The sequence below is a fragment of the Pelodiscus sinensis genome, chromosome 4 (assembly GCF_049634645.1).
Source record: "Pelodiscus sinensis isolate JC-2024 chromosome 4, ASM4963464v1, whole genome shotgun sequence".
NCBI classification, from domain to species: Eukaryota; Metazoa; Chordata; order Testudines; family Trionychidae; genus Pelodiscus; species Pelodiscus sinensis.
The window spans coordinates 80,275,360-80,290,068 of record NC_134714.1 but is presented as its reverse complement, the minus strand read 5'-3'; the positions used below and the strand labels follow the sequence as shown (position 1 = coordinate 80,290,068).

The 14,709-nt window shown below is 41.8% G+C and overlaps 2 long non-coding RNA genes across 2 annotated transcripts; one reads left to right on the top strand and one right to left on the bottom strand.

The window, feature by feature from the left end:
• Window positions 1–1,017: 1,017 nt before the first annotated feature.
• Window positions 1,018–6,384, bottom strand: LOC142828998 (uncharacterized). The gene is made up of 5 exons (XR_012903210.1): window positions 6,257–6,384; window positions 5,783–5,870; window positions 4,405–4,452; window positions 1,884–2,119; window positions 1,018–1,229 (listed from the first exon to the last, which is right to left on the bottom strand). It is a non-coding gene; the product is annotated as an uncharacterized LOC142828998 (long non-coding RNA).
• Window positions 6,385–6,537: 153 nt separating this feature from the next.
• On the top strand, window positions 6,538–10,514 carry LOC142828997 (uncharacterized). Its single transcript, XR_012903209.1, has 3 exons — window positions 6,538–6,674; window positions 9,799–9,839; window positions 10,022–10,514. It is a non-coding gene; the product is annotated as an uncharacterized LOC142828997 (long non-coding RNA).
• The last annotated feature ends 4,195 nt before the right edge of the window (window positions 10,515–14,709 follow it).

The window sequence follows — 14,709 nt, the reverse complement described above, 5'->3', positions numbered from 1 at the left end:
TTATCAATGGCTGAAAAACCCCTCCTTTCGATTTTTTTTTTCAAAAGAACGCGATTGCAATGTGGACCTAAGTGACGTTTTTTCTGGAAAAAAGGCCATTTTTCCAAAAAAATTCCGTAGTGTAGACATAGCCCACTAGGGCTATGCCTACACTGCAGAGGTTTTGCGTTTTTGCGCAAAAACTTGTGGAACATCCACACTACAAGTCTGTTCTTGCACAAGAAAAAGTACAGTAAAGCATAAGAACACAGGGCTTTTTGTGCAAGAGTTATTTCTCTCCACACGAGGAATAAGCCTTTTTGTGCAAGAGCAACAGGGGTTTCTTGCGCGAGAAACCCCTGTAGTTAAAATGGCCATCAGAGCTTTCTTGTGCAAGCACATCTTTTGTGCAAAAGCACATGGTAGTGTGGATGCACTCTTGCGCAAGAACTTTTTGAGCAAGAACTCAAAAGAGCACAAAAAGTTCTAGTGAAAGAAGCCTGAAGTATAGACATAGCCTCAGTGTGTGGATTACACAACACCACTGACATGTTCTTTGACGGATGGTTTCTAAATGCACATGATAGGACCCTGCTGTGGTGCACTTGCAGCCTATAACCTGGTCGATGGTGTTACTTGTCCTCCTGTAAAACACCCTGTTGCATATGAGTGCATCTTCTGTACCTGACAGCAAGTGTTCAGTTGAACAATACTGCTGGTGTCTGCAAGAGCACAAGGACACACTGGTGCAATTTGCTATCACTGTAATTGGTTTCCATGGTCTTCACTGCTCCCCCATTTCTGCCCATTGATCCACAAAAGAGACGGCCAGGCCCTATGTCTGTGCCACCAACTTGAATGAATCTATAAAAATAGACTTTCATCTTAACTGAAGTTACATTCTGATACAGAGAGAAGGAAATATAACTTGCATGTGGTTTGCCTTACACCTTGAAATTATTATACCAATAAAAACATTCAAAATAGGTATTAACATTATTTTAGAAGTTTGTGTGTTTACATTTTATTTGTAATTTTTGGCCAGACTCCTGTCCCTGGAATTTATATAAACCTTAATTTGCCAGCTTGACCATAAGGAGTTTAATAAAACTCTGGCTATTTAAAAAAATACAAACATAAAACCCTTTGAAATAGACAGAGCAAAATTACTTATCAAATGGAGACAGATGGGCTTATTTTGTTCCAATGCATAGTGTAGCTCTTGCTCCTCTCTCCTCAGACCAGTGCACCTCCAAGCACATGTTAGGGGAAAGCAAAGAGAGATCCTTGATTATTGGTACTGGAGAAATTCTCTCTATGTAGAGTGGAGTTACATGATTTAACACCAGAGAAAAACTTGCTTAATTGCCGGAATGTCCTGAGTAACGTACGAGATTGGTAATTTATATCTTTCCTAATCAGTTAGGATTAATTCAGTCCTATGAAGATTGAACTGACAGATTTATCTCAATTCTTTTGCATGACGATCACAGCTAGTGATGAGAGAGGAGTTTAGTTTCCAAGCCCTGTTTAGTCCTTCTGTGTCTGTTTTAGATAGTCTATAAGGAAAAGAATGAATGCCAAATATTCTATTCACTTTGTGGCTGGCACAAATCTCTAGCCCATTAAGAATCTGAATGTAGGCTGCTTTTTCATTTAATTTAGGCCACCAAACAAACTGTCAGATGGTAACAATTTTGTCACTGCCAAACGGGGCCCAGGTTGGAATTATCCATCTACAGGCACAAAGCTCTTTGTTCCAGTCTCATTCTTCAATTAATGTATCCTACTCTTCAACAACAGTTAAGACTGCTGGAGATCCAGTACCCTGGGCATTCCAGCAGCGTATTCAACGTGGAACGTGTGATGGAAATAAATAAAATGGAAATTGGTGACCAATTTACCTTTCGCTCTCTAACTTTCTTTCTGAGCCCCAATTATACATTTTTGGAGAATGAGAAATAAATGCTGCCAGGTAAGAAGGTTTCTTAAGCGATTCAGCTTTACTCAGTGCTGAGAGGTGAGATGATCCTCTGAGAATTTCTCCTATGGATTGCAGGTGAAGACCTTGCATTACTGCATCTTTCATGTTGTACAACATGCCACTTCCTTCCAAGAGCCTTGACATCAGTAACATCTGCTGTGTAAAAACAACAATGACATTCAAAAACATCCCACATGTCCTGCATTTAAATAAGGATCAATGGTCTTCTTGCTCCTCTCTGATAAATTAATTCTCTGCAGTTTATTTTCACTACTTTTAGATCTCTGTCTTCAGGATGAGCTTTTACAAAAACTCTACACATGCACACACAGAGAAACTATGTCTACACTACAAGGTTTTTGCCCCAAAATTGGCAGTGCGTCCATGCCTCAAGCATGTTTCTTTGCCCCCAAAAATTATAGTAAATTGACAGGACAGAGGGCTTTTGCTGGTAGAGTTATTCCTCTTCTTTCTTGCGCAAAAAGAGCCTATCAGAAAACGCACAGGTGCTCTAATGGCAATTCTGTTAATGGCCATCAGGGCTTTGTTGTGCAAGAGCATCCATGCACCTTGGACACTCTCCTGCACAAAAGCACATCATTTTTGCGATGTGCTTTTGAGGTGTGGATGCACTTTTGCACAAGAAGTTTTTGCAGAAGATCTCTTCCGCAAAAAGCTTCTTGTGCAAAAACCCTGCAGTGTAGACAAAATCACAGAGAAAAACTCTGCTGCATTTTATCTTTGCAAATTACATTGGCATAACTTAATCTTGGACTGTGAGATGTGGTATTACAAAAAAGAAAATCAATGCTTTCCAAAAATGTCATTTTTTCCCCCAACAGGGTGCATTTTTACCATAAGACATGTTTGAGCGGTGCTTTGTTTTAACACATAATGGGTCAGCTAATAAAATGCAGTTGCTTCACATCTCACCCATAAAATTGGGGCCTGATCCCCTCTGATTTTTTGCAGTCCTGGAATAGTTTGCCATGATTTTTTAGAATTTGTCATCTGACTCAGAGATGAGAAACTAAGCGATTGTTGCACAAATGACTGTAAAGTGGAAGGCTTGGTTTTCTTGAAAGAGCTTTCAATAAAGAAGGTCTTGTGAATGATGGGCCTGATTCTCTCTTGATTTACACATTATGTTATCCTTTATACTGGTGCAAAATTGATTTTGAATACATCATTATTTGGTAACATTTTACTCTCACTTAGAACAAGATGTGAGGCAAAGAAGAATCAGACTCCTGGTGTTTTGCTGTCTCCATCAAAATATTTTTCCCTCTGGCTATGTCAGCTTTGGCTCTCATTTTGTTTGATCTTATCAACAACACAGACAGGGTCTGATTAGAAAGAGGACCTCACATGGAAAAGGAAGAGGGCAGTTGAAAGAGATGTTGGGAACTGACATCCATTCCTTTGAGCCAATCTTGAACCGATGACCTATCATATTGTTAAGGGATACTAAGTAGTCTGTAAAAATTTACTTTGATCCCACTCCTTTCTCTAAATGAAATACACTTATGTATTTCCCATAGCTCCCCTTGTTTTGAGCCCAGCTATTCTGGTGGTAACAAACACTTATTAGGTATGGTCATCTAGACTCTTAGTTTTGTTACATGCACATGTTGATGTTTTCCAAAAAGGAATTTTAAAATCATATACTGTATAAAACAATCTCACTTTTGTTTGGTAAATGACAAGGGGAGATTTGAGTGATGACATGGTATGATTTAGCTAACACGGCTTTCGAGAGCATTCCAGCTATAAGTAGCAGCATGAATAACTACACAGACATGGGAGTGGAAGAAGGAAATGCAAAGGATGAGGCCTGCATCACTGATGAAAGGAAGGAGCTGAGACCGGGAATGCTGGACATAACAGGAGGCAAGTACAAGACCTTGCTTACTCCCAGTTAAGTTCTAGTTTGGGGGGAGGGGGGTTTAATATCCATCTCCCTAGACAATGACAAAGTCATTTGGGGTATGTCTAGACTACAGGCTTTTGTCAACAGAGGCTTTGTCGACAGATACTGTCGACAAAGAGCATCTAGACAGCATCCAGTTCTGTCGACAAAGCAAGCCACTTTGTCGACATGAAAGTGTAGACGCAAGGGACAGTGTAGATGCAATAACGCCTTCTGTCGACAGAACTCTGTCAACAAAAGGCATTATTCCTTGTAGAATGAGGTTTACCGCCATCACCAAAACTGTCGAGTTCTGTCGATGTTATGTCGACAGAACTCGGCGGTAGTGTAGACGCAGGAATAGTTTTGTCAACAAAAGTCCACTTTTGTCAACAAAACCCTGTAGTCTAGACACACCCTTGGAATATAGATTAGTCTGTCTCCTGACAGTAGGAATTCTTAGGTGGAAGTCATTAATTTCCAGACCAGCAATGCTGGTCACTAAAAGTAAAATTAGAGAAGCTTGACCAACCAAAGTCCTCGTCACCATGAATTCTGCTTGCACAGTAGATGTCAGCAGCTGTGAAATGAAAAAAAAGATGTGTCATGGAGAGGTGGGCAAGAAGGGAGTACAGTTGTTTGATTTTTGCTCATTATGGCTATAATTTTCTTTAGTTTGGTTCTAAAATCCACATCACCGGAGGACAAAAGTAAAGAAAATAGATACACTAGTCCTCCAAGAGCTAGACTTTCTGTCTGTCCATACAAGTTTATGATGAACATAAGCATGCTGTATATGGCTGGGACTTGGCAATTCTGTTCTGCAGACATCCCTCACTGATCACGAAGGGTATGTCTACACTGCAGTGTGGATGCAGAAGAGGGAGTTCTTCGGAAAAAAGAGGCTTCCAGAAAATAACAAAGGGGCCCTGGTGGCCACTTTGTCCAAACTAATCACAACTTAAATGTGAGATAGCGTCAAATCAATATGGAAGCTATCTTTGAAAAAGCAGATCACATTTTCGTTGCACTTTTGCTGTGTGGACGCTCTCTTTTGAAATTTTTTTTTCCAAAAGAAGCCATCGGTATGATCTTATTGATACTGCTCCATGAGTGAAATTTACCCAAGATGTAGAAGCCCAGGTGAAAACTGACTGCACTGCTGAGGACCTGTATCAGGCCTGTCTTGGGGATAAGGGCTTTGAGATAACTAGACATGCTTGGGTGCCTGTGAATCTACTGCATGCCATAGGAGGAGTCTTCAACCAGGTCTGTATAAGCCAGTGAAGAAGACAGAGGGTTGTTTATATGGATTTCATTTCCCCCCAAAGCATGTTATAGATGCAACAGAGAAGCTGCTGCTATTACTGCAACTAATTGGCTGCAGCAGTGATTTCCATTGAAGACTCACATCCAGTTTTTGTGCTGGAAGTGCAGTTACTTCTTCATCCCACCACAACTATATATGACCAGTTATTAAAGCTTTATAGAAGTGATTTGGATTTTACTTTATGGAAATTAAAATAAAACCAATCACACCTGACTTAATATTCCTTTATCAGGAAGACAGAAGCAGAAGAAAATATTATCCTGCTGTGAATTTAATCATGAATTTAAAAATATATATGTTCATTTATATGTAAACTTGTATGGTTCCTGAGTTCCTGGCAAAATATCAATGAGGACTTGAGTGTAGCAAAGTTTGGGCATTCCCCACTGAATAATATGTTGATTTTTTTTCATGCAGAAGTTTTCCTTCATCTGTTTTCTTTAAATCTTCCAAATAAAGATTTTTCTAGGATAGGGTAAAAGACTTAAACTTTTCAATAAATGATCAACATCTAGTGATAAATCAAAAGAACAGAGAGGTAATGTTTTCTTTCACCAGCACATAAGAACCAAAATTTTACCTCTTAATTAACACAGTGTGGCGTGGTCAGACAACTGCCAACTTGGAAAAGGTGTGGGAGTTCCCATCAACCCTGACGAAGAATTTACCTTGTCAAGACAGGAAGGATATGCAATGTTTGATTCAGAGTCTTCATAGTGCCTAGACATACTATTAGAGCAGGAAGAATAATACTAAAATGGGTTAAAAATATTTTCTCAAATAAATGTGACAAGTTTACTGAATTGTTATTCATGGAGTGATCTTATACATTATACACCCCACTATTCAGACAGCTGGAAATCTACAGGCAAAAATATTTAAGAATCCCAAACGTTGCATGAATTTAAGCACAAATTCAGACAATTTTGCCAGGAGTTTGCTGTCATTACCTGCTATTTTTCTATGATATTTTAGTCATTGTGACGGGGCACCGAGACCCCGCACCCAACCGCCGAGCCTCTGTGCCCTGGGAGAAGGGCAACAGAGCGCTTACCTCCGCTGTGTTGGCTGCTCACGCGCCGCGGCTCAGCGGAGCGGCGCCGCGGTGCGGCGGAGCAAAGCCGCGGAGCAGCTGATTGATGTTGCCGCCCAGCTGAGAAGAAGCGGCGGTGCAGCTGAGCGGGACGCGGCTCCGACAAAGGGGTGGGGAGGGAAGAAGCGCATGACGGGGGGGGCGGGGCACGTAGACCCCCCCCGGGCCGGCGGAGAACTTCAAAAGGCTGGCCACCACGGAGGGGAAAGGGGGGGAGAGGTAACGCGAGGAGGTTGCGGGAGTACTCCCCCTCCCTGGGGCAGCGGAAGACCCGGAGAGACGCCGACCGGCTGAGCAGGGGAAACCCGGCGGTGGACGAGCCGGAGGGGCACCGTCACTTTCGGCAGCAGCGGGACAGAAGGGACACCCTGGAGCTAGGGTAGGAGAGAGGGCGGAAGCAGCTCAGGGCAGGGTGGCGAGATAGCCCGTTGGCTGGTGTGTTTAGGGGCACTCCCCCACCAGTTTGACCGAGACTCTCAGATAGTCTCCGTCCTCAGGGCCCTGGGCTGGGGTCCGGGAGTGAGGGCGGGCCCAGACCCCCCTTCCCTCTCTCCTCCCAAGGAAACCTGGATCACGACGGGGCGCGTCGTCCGAGACTAGAGGACTCGCCCGGAGAGTCGAGTGACCGCCTCCCCCCCCCCCCAGACGGGCTGTGGGTGGGGCACGGCCACAGTCATCCAATCAGGAAAATAGATATAATACAGTGTGGCTTAACTAACCTGACACAAAATATTCAAACTTTTATGAACATTCCAGTATGCTGAAATTTGTTGGTGGCAGCTGTTTAATGACAATGTGGGAATAACAAATACAGAGAGACATCACTCACTCATGTCAGTATAAGCTGGTGGGTGTTCTGTACTTATGACTTCTAGTCCACAGGCTTATGTGCTTAGGCACAGATTTAAGAACCTACCTGTGGATATTCTTTGAAAATTTTGGCCTATATAAAGTTCTATAACAAATAGTTCTGTAGTCTCTGGAATGGGGTGATGGTCCTGTTCCTGTTAGAATCTAGGCTTTAAAAAAAAAGGACGGTCACACTATAGCACACAACACTCCTTCCAGCACAGAGGGGAATAAGTCCCTGCTTCTGTTGGCTGGATTGCATCTGACATGGCTCTGCAGTAAGTATGGATCAGATCAGCAAATTGCTGAGGACAGGGCACTACATTTTCCATAACAAAGAATCTGCTTTTGCGAGATAGTGTCATGTCTTGGGATGCATGGAAAGTAAAAGCAGAGCTTAGCATTACGGTTTTGAGATGTAAAACATATCCCTGCCATGCACAGGACTAGAAAACACTCCGGGTGTTTGGGAAGAGATTTCGTGCCACATTTGTAAGTTGCTAGCTATGCAGAAATTGTCTAGGATGGTTGAGAGAGATACAAATTGGAGCAATGAGATGGAACTGAACTAAGGAAAATATGGTTTGGAGAACAGGAGAAGTTTCTTCACTAGGTGTTCTTGTTTGAATATATAAGAGTTTCCCATGGGAAATGACAAAGCCTTATCAATGGAATTGTTTAAAATGGCATTGGACAAAACATTAGAAGATACCCTATAGGAAACAATTCCCGTTTTTCAGGGCACTGGACAAGGCATAGCAGAGCGGTCGACAAAGACTTCCCTTGCCAACCGTGCCGCGTCTAGACTGCCGCACTGTGCCAGATCAGCTGATTGTTGGTACAGCGCGGCGGCCATTTTTATTTTAATGAAGCGTGGATTATTTAAATTCCCACTTCTTTGACTATGCCAAGTAAACTACTTTACATGACTCCATCGACGGAGCCATGTAGTCTAGATTTACCCCAAATGACCTAATTCTTTTCCATCTCTAATGTCTATGGAGCCTAATTCTGTCTTCAGTAATGATCTAGTCCTACTTCCACCAAAGTGAATGAAAGACTTCAATAGGAATATTCATGGGGTAGCTGAGTTAGTCTGTTACAGAAAAAAAAGGTCTGGTAGCACTTTATAAACTAACAAAACATGTAGATGATATCATGAGCTTTTGTAGGCACAGCCCACTTCTTCTTGCTTACAGACAACCCCCCTAACCTGAAACAAATTCTTTCTGGTAACCATGCCACACAACCACATCATAAGCCTCCAGGAACCCAGCTCTGCAACCAAAAACGATGCCAACTCTGCCCACATATATATACTGGTGAATTCATGGAGCCAACAACATAAGTCACCAAATCAAAAAGTGCAAAAGGACTGCACATCCAGTAATTTGATCTATGCCATCAAATGCTAGCAGTGCCCCACTGCTATATATATTGGACAAACTGGACAGTCTCTGTGGGAAAGAATCAATGGACATAAATCAGATATACATAAGGGAAACATATAGAAACCTATTGGGGAGCACTTCAGTCTTCCACATCACTCTTTAAAAGATATCCAGGTAGCTGTCTTGTCACAAACCAGATCTACAAGTCAGATCCACAGGGAAGCACTGGAACTAGAGTTCATCCACAAATTCAATTCACATGCTAATAGACTCCATTGTGATGAAAGCTGGTTGGGACACTACCAACTTAACAGCCAGGAAGAATACTATCTCTTAACCTTGATTCTTATCTGCTTATTTTAACTACTCAATATTCAGATACTTACTGATTCCCTCTGCTCTCTGAGGGTATGTCTAGACTGCATCCCTCTGTCAGCAGAGGGATGCAGATTAGGCAGGTCGACATTGCAAATGAGTCAGGGATTTAAATATCCCACACCTAATTTGCATTAAAAAGGACACTGTGTTTTGCTGACTCAGCACTTTTTCAGCAAAAAGCAGTAGTCTAGAAGGGGATCTGTTGAGAAAGAAAGCCTTTTTCGACAGATCCTTTATGTCTCCTGCAAGGAGATTTACAGGATCTGTTGAAAAAGGCTCTCTTTCTCGACAAATCCCCCTGTAGACTTCTGCTTTTTGTGGGAAAAGTGCTGAGTCATCTGTGCCCACGAACGCTCATGATACCGTCCACATGTTTTGTTAATCTATAAAGTGCTACCAGACCATTTGTTGTTGTTTTTTTCAATAGGAATGACATCTGTGCCACTGAACAAAGAATTAGACCTTATTCTTCTAATAAATCTGTTCCATTTTTAAACTGCTTTAACACAAGAGAGAAAAATAAAATAAAAGGTAAAAATCAAGTCTCATTCAGCACAATCTCTTCAAAATTACTTATCAATGAGGAAAAAAGTATTTTAACTGGGATATTTTGGAAGTAGGGCACTTTGTCATGTTTCTTGTAAACTATATTAATATTTGAATCTCATGCAAAATAAGAAAATAAACTTGAATAGGATTTAGTAAAATAAATATTACTTATCATGAGTAACAGGACTTAATATGAAACAGTATAAACCTTTTCAGATCTCTGAGAGAAAAAAAACCACTGTAATAAAATTGGAATTACTTACTACAGGTTAATCACTTGGTAAATTCCTTTGTGGAATGTATGGTATCACAACAGATGTATTCTTTTAAACACAGATCACATTATTGGTGCTGCTGGGAAGATCGTTACAGAATGAGTGAGTCAGTGTCATGTTGATAATTTACCCTTTTTAACTAACAGTGCATTGATTTGGTACTTGAATCTCTGATGTAACCTTTGTCATGGTTACACGGTGAGCTGTGCTTTAGGCTCCTTGTAGCCTTTTTGAATATACTTGCTTGTGACAAACCTGCCTTTCTTCACTTCTTTTAATGGTAGATCCACACACTTCAACTACTCTGGGATTGGATCTCTGAATGGCAGCTCCTCCTGTTTCCCAGCAAAGTCAAAATGACAAGTCCAATTGTGTTTGGCACCTGTAAACCCCTTTACTCCAGTGACTAGTGGCTGATTGAATTTTGAAGATAGTCTCTTGAGACAGGTTCCCTGAGGAGTCATGTGGAGCTGGTACTGCTGAGCCCTCTGATGCACCAACCTGGGCTTCCCTTTCATACAGTGCTGCTGTGACAAGCTCTAGACATGCTTTGGGTCTTACACTTAGGCATGTACACAGACCATCCACTGCATGAACCAACAGTAGGAAGGCTAAAGCCAAGCTAACTCTCAGTTTCCTAAGACCATGTCCCCTCTGGAGCATAAACGCTTAATTGTATCATCTTGCACTGCACAGGATGTTAGATCATAGAATTTGTCCTTCTACCCCCCTCAATGTGGAGAGGAATATGCAACAGTATTTACCCCTGAGCTACGATTTCCCATACACTTCATTCCATCTCACTAGTTTAGATAAAGCAAAACCAAGTTTATTAACCAGAATAGATTCTAACTGATCATAAGTGATAGCAAACAGATCAAAGTAGATTACCTAGCAAATAAACAAAACACAACACAAATTAAGTTTAATATACTAGATAGATTGAAAATGAATTAGCTGTTTTTCACCCTGAGAGTTGGCTGCAAATTCTTAAGGCACAAGCTATATCTTCTTTGCAGCTTGGAATCCACAGGTTCAGTCTTTGTTCCTCACGTGTATCTTCTTGTGTGGGGATGAGACTTCCTGCCTTATACAGCTTTAGCCTATGACAGAAAATCTTGGTTTCAAAACTCGGTTCCCAGACGCATTTGTGAAAAAATACTGACATTCGAAGAGGAAGTCCAACATCATGTGGCCTAGTCACATGTCCTTGTACAGTTATAGTAGCCATTATTTACAGGTTATCTGGAGCATTCTCAGGAACACTCACCAAGAAGAGGTAAGCTTCTTCTAAGGCCTATGGTTTTCCCTAATGGCTCATTGCCCTTCCCAATCATCTATCTAACCTGGAGGCATCTTGCCTAGATGTTACTACATTTGAAGTACAGATATATGGTTGGTATTTATAACTTTGGACACAAAACTGATATGTGCATACGAACAGGATAATCACATTCAGCAAATTATAACTTTTCTAATGACACCTTACACAACTCATTTTGCATGCAATTAATCATTATGCTAGAATCATATCATAATATCACTATGAAGAATACAGGGTGCAGTGTATCTTCAGAAGTAAATGTTATTTATTTGTTCATTCAAGGTACATAGAAATCAGAGGCAAGGGTTAACACACTAAAGGCATGTATGTCTCCAAAAATGATCTGGACTTCTAACACTCCCATTATCTCAAGAATTGGGTTGTGTCCACAAAAGCTCATTATATCATCTACATGTTTTGTTAGTCTTTACGGTGCTACTAGACTATTTGTTGTTTTTAAAGTTTTTCCTGTTATAGACTAACTTGGTTACCCCCTCTGAAGCTTTTTTAACATGGGTTAGTGGCTTGCAATGACATTCCCCAATGAATACCTCCCTACATTCTTCTTGTTAAGGTACCTTATCTCTGTCATTGTTGCATTATCTATTTGTTTTCCCCTAACAACTTCCTTTGATATAACTCTGCAATAAAGTGGATAATCCCAAACAGGGAAACTGAAGGTCATCTAATAGCCATAGAATATATATACATATCCTCCTCATTCTCCACAGCATTTTATCATTTAAAAGTCCTCCTAATATCTAATATCAGGGATGGGTGAAAAGAGGGAACAAATAAGCACTCATTTAGTTTAAAATCATGATGAAGAAAAGAAAATTAATCAGAAACCTATTGACATAAGGAGATGATTATTTTAAATTGCCTGGTGGGTTGACTCATATTATTGGAATGTCAAAATCAATAGATATTGTCTATTTAGGAAGAATCGTGTGGGCAAAAGGAGAGGGGGAATGGTACCGTATATCAGAATAATATTACCTGTTTGTGTCACCAGAAGCAAGAAAATGGTTAAAAATGTGTATAAATCAAAATTCTAACACACAAAGTATGCAATAGAGTATTAGTTGGTGTATGCTAGAATGTGCATGTGCGCTCTCTCTCTTCATAATATAAACAAATGGAAACACAGTGAAGTTGATATTAATGAATATAAATCAAAAGCTAGGAATTGTAGAATTAATATAGGATGCAAGAGAACACCGGTAGAAATCTGTGACCACAAGTGTCAAAACCTTATTTTTCTTATGCATTAGGGAGGAAATAATCTCAAATGCTATTGCTGTATTACTAGAGGGAAATGGTAAAATTGTCAATATAATTCAAAAAAGGCAGACTGGTTCAGTAAATATTTCTATTCTCTATTTGGGGAATAATAGGAAATCGTGGTGATGATAAACACTTTCCATTTCAATAATAATTCTAGGGGATGTTAAACAATAGCTACTAAAACTAGATATTTTTAAATCAGCAGGTCAGGATAGCCTGGGGTATGTCTATACTACAGCACTAATTCGAACTAACTTAATTCGAATTAGTTAATTCGAACTAAGCTAATTCAAACTAGTGCATCTAGACCTAACAACTAGTTTGAATTAGCATTTTGTTAATTCGAACTAGCATGTCCACATTGAGTGGACCCTGAACCGGGGTTAAGGATGGCCGGAAGCAGTGCCGGCAGGGTATCAGATTAGGACTTAGAGCGTGGAGCTACTGCCTCAGGCTAGCCGAGGGTTGTGCTTAAAGGGACCCAACCCCCACCCTGGACAGACAGGTCTCAGGGGTTCCCACACTCGGCACATCACAGCACTTGGCCATCAGCCCGGCTGCACTTGCCACAGGCTGCCATCCGGGGGGGGGTGTCAATTGGGGGGCTGCAGGAGAGCTTCCACCCCGAGGAGCCCGCAGAGCCACCCTAGTCCTCCCCATCGGGGGCTCGTACCCCATTCCTCCCTTACCTCCTTCCACTTACCCCTCCCTAGCCCCCCTTCCTGATGTACAAAATAAAGGATACATGTGTTCAAAAATAGAAACTCGCTTTATTGAACAAAACTTGGGGAGACTGGGAAAAGGAGGTGGGAGAGGGAAAGAGAGAAGGTGGGAGATGGGAGGGCAACTAAAATGATTAGGGGTTTGGAACAGGTCCCATATGAAGAGAAGCTAAAGAGACTGGGACTTTTAAGCTTAGAAAAGAGGAGACTGGGGGGGGGGGATATGATAGAGGTCTATAAAAGCATGAGTGGTGTGGAGAGGGTGCATAAAGAAAAGTTCTTCATTAGTTCCCATAATAGAAGGACTAGAGGACACCAAATGAAATGAATGGGTAGCAGGCTTCAAACTAACAACAGAAAGTTCTTCTTCACAAAGCAAATAGTCAACCTATGGAACTCCTTGCTGCAGGAGGCTGTAAAGGCTAGAACTATAACAGAGTTTAAAGAGAAGTTAGATAAATTCACGGAGGTTGGGTCCATGGAGTGGTATTAGCCAGGGGGTAGAAATGGTGTCCCTGGCCTCTGTTTGTGGAAGGCTGGAGATGGATGGCACGAGACAAATGGCTTGGTCATTGTCTTCGGTCCATCCTCTCCAGGGTACCTAGTGTTGGCTGCTGTCGGCAGACAGGCTACTGGGCTAGATAGACCTTTGGTCTGACCCAGTACGGCCATTCTAAGCTCAGGGCTCAGGGTTGGGGGTCTCACTGGACAACCCTGATTTTCATGCAAACTTGCTCCTGGGTGGCCAGGCTGGCAGCTATCCTGCCCTATATGGCCACTTTCCTGTGCCTAGTGTGGAGGTCGTGGATGAGGTCCACAATCTCCGCACTAGACCAGGCGGGCGCCTGCCTCTTGTGGACCTGGGCAGGCTCCCGGGAGCCGCCAGCCTGGTCCTGGGAAGAGGCAGAGGGCTGGGTGGCAGTGGGTGGCTGGCTCGTGCCGTGCCAGGTGCAGGGTCTGCTGGCTCGGTGCTGGCAGACTTGCACCCGGCACGGGCACCGTAGCCAGACTGTACCCCTTTAAGTGCTCCGGGGCCGGGAGGGGGGCAGAAGAGTTTCCCTGGTGGTGCCCAGAGTAGCCACCAGGGAAAGCTTGGGAGGGCTAGCCTCCCACTAGTTCGAATTAAGTGGCTACACAGCCCTTAATTCGAACTACTTAATTCGAACTAGGCGTTAGTCCTCGTAGAATGAGGTTTACCTAGTTCGAATTAAGCGCTCTGCTAGTTCAAATTAAGTTCGAACTAGCGGTTTGCCTGTGTAGCGCCTATCAAAGTAAATTCGAACTAACGTCTGTTAGTTCAAATTAACTTTGTAGTGTAGACATACCGATGTATCCAAGAGTTTTAAAAGCACTGGCTAATTGCTCACTTGATCCTTAATGGAAGAAAAAAAAAGACTTTTGGAACATTGGGGAAATTCTAGTACACTGGGATAAAGCTAATATGGTGCTAATATTTAAAAGAGTTAAATCAGTAATTATAGGATCATCAGCCTGAGATGACATGTAGGCAAAATAATGGAATGGGTGATATAGGACTAGCTTAATACAGAATTCAAAGAGGAAAAGATAAATGTGAATCAACAAAGGTTTTGGAAAATTGATCCTCTCAAATTAATTTAATATGCTTAGAGATTACTTG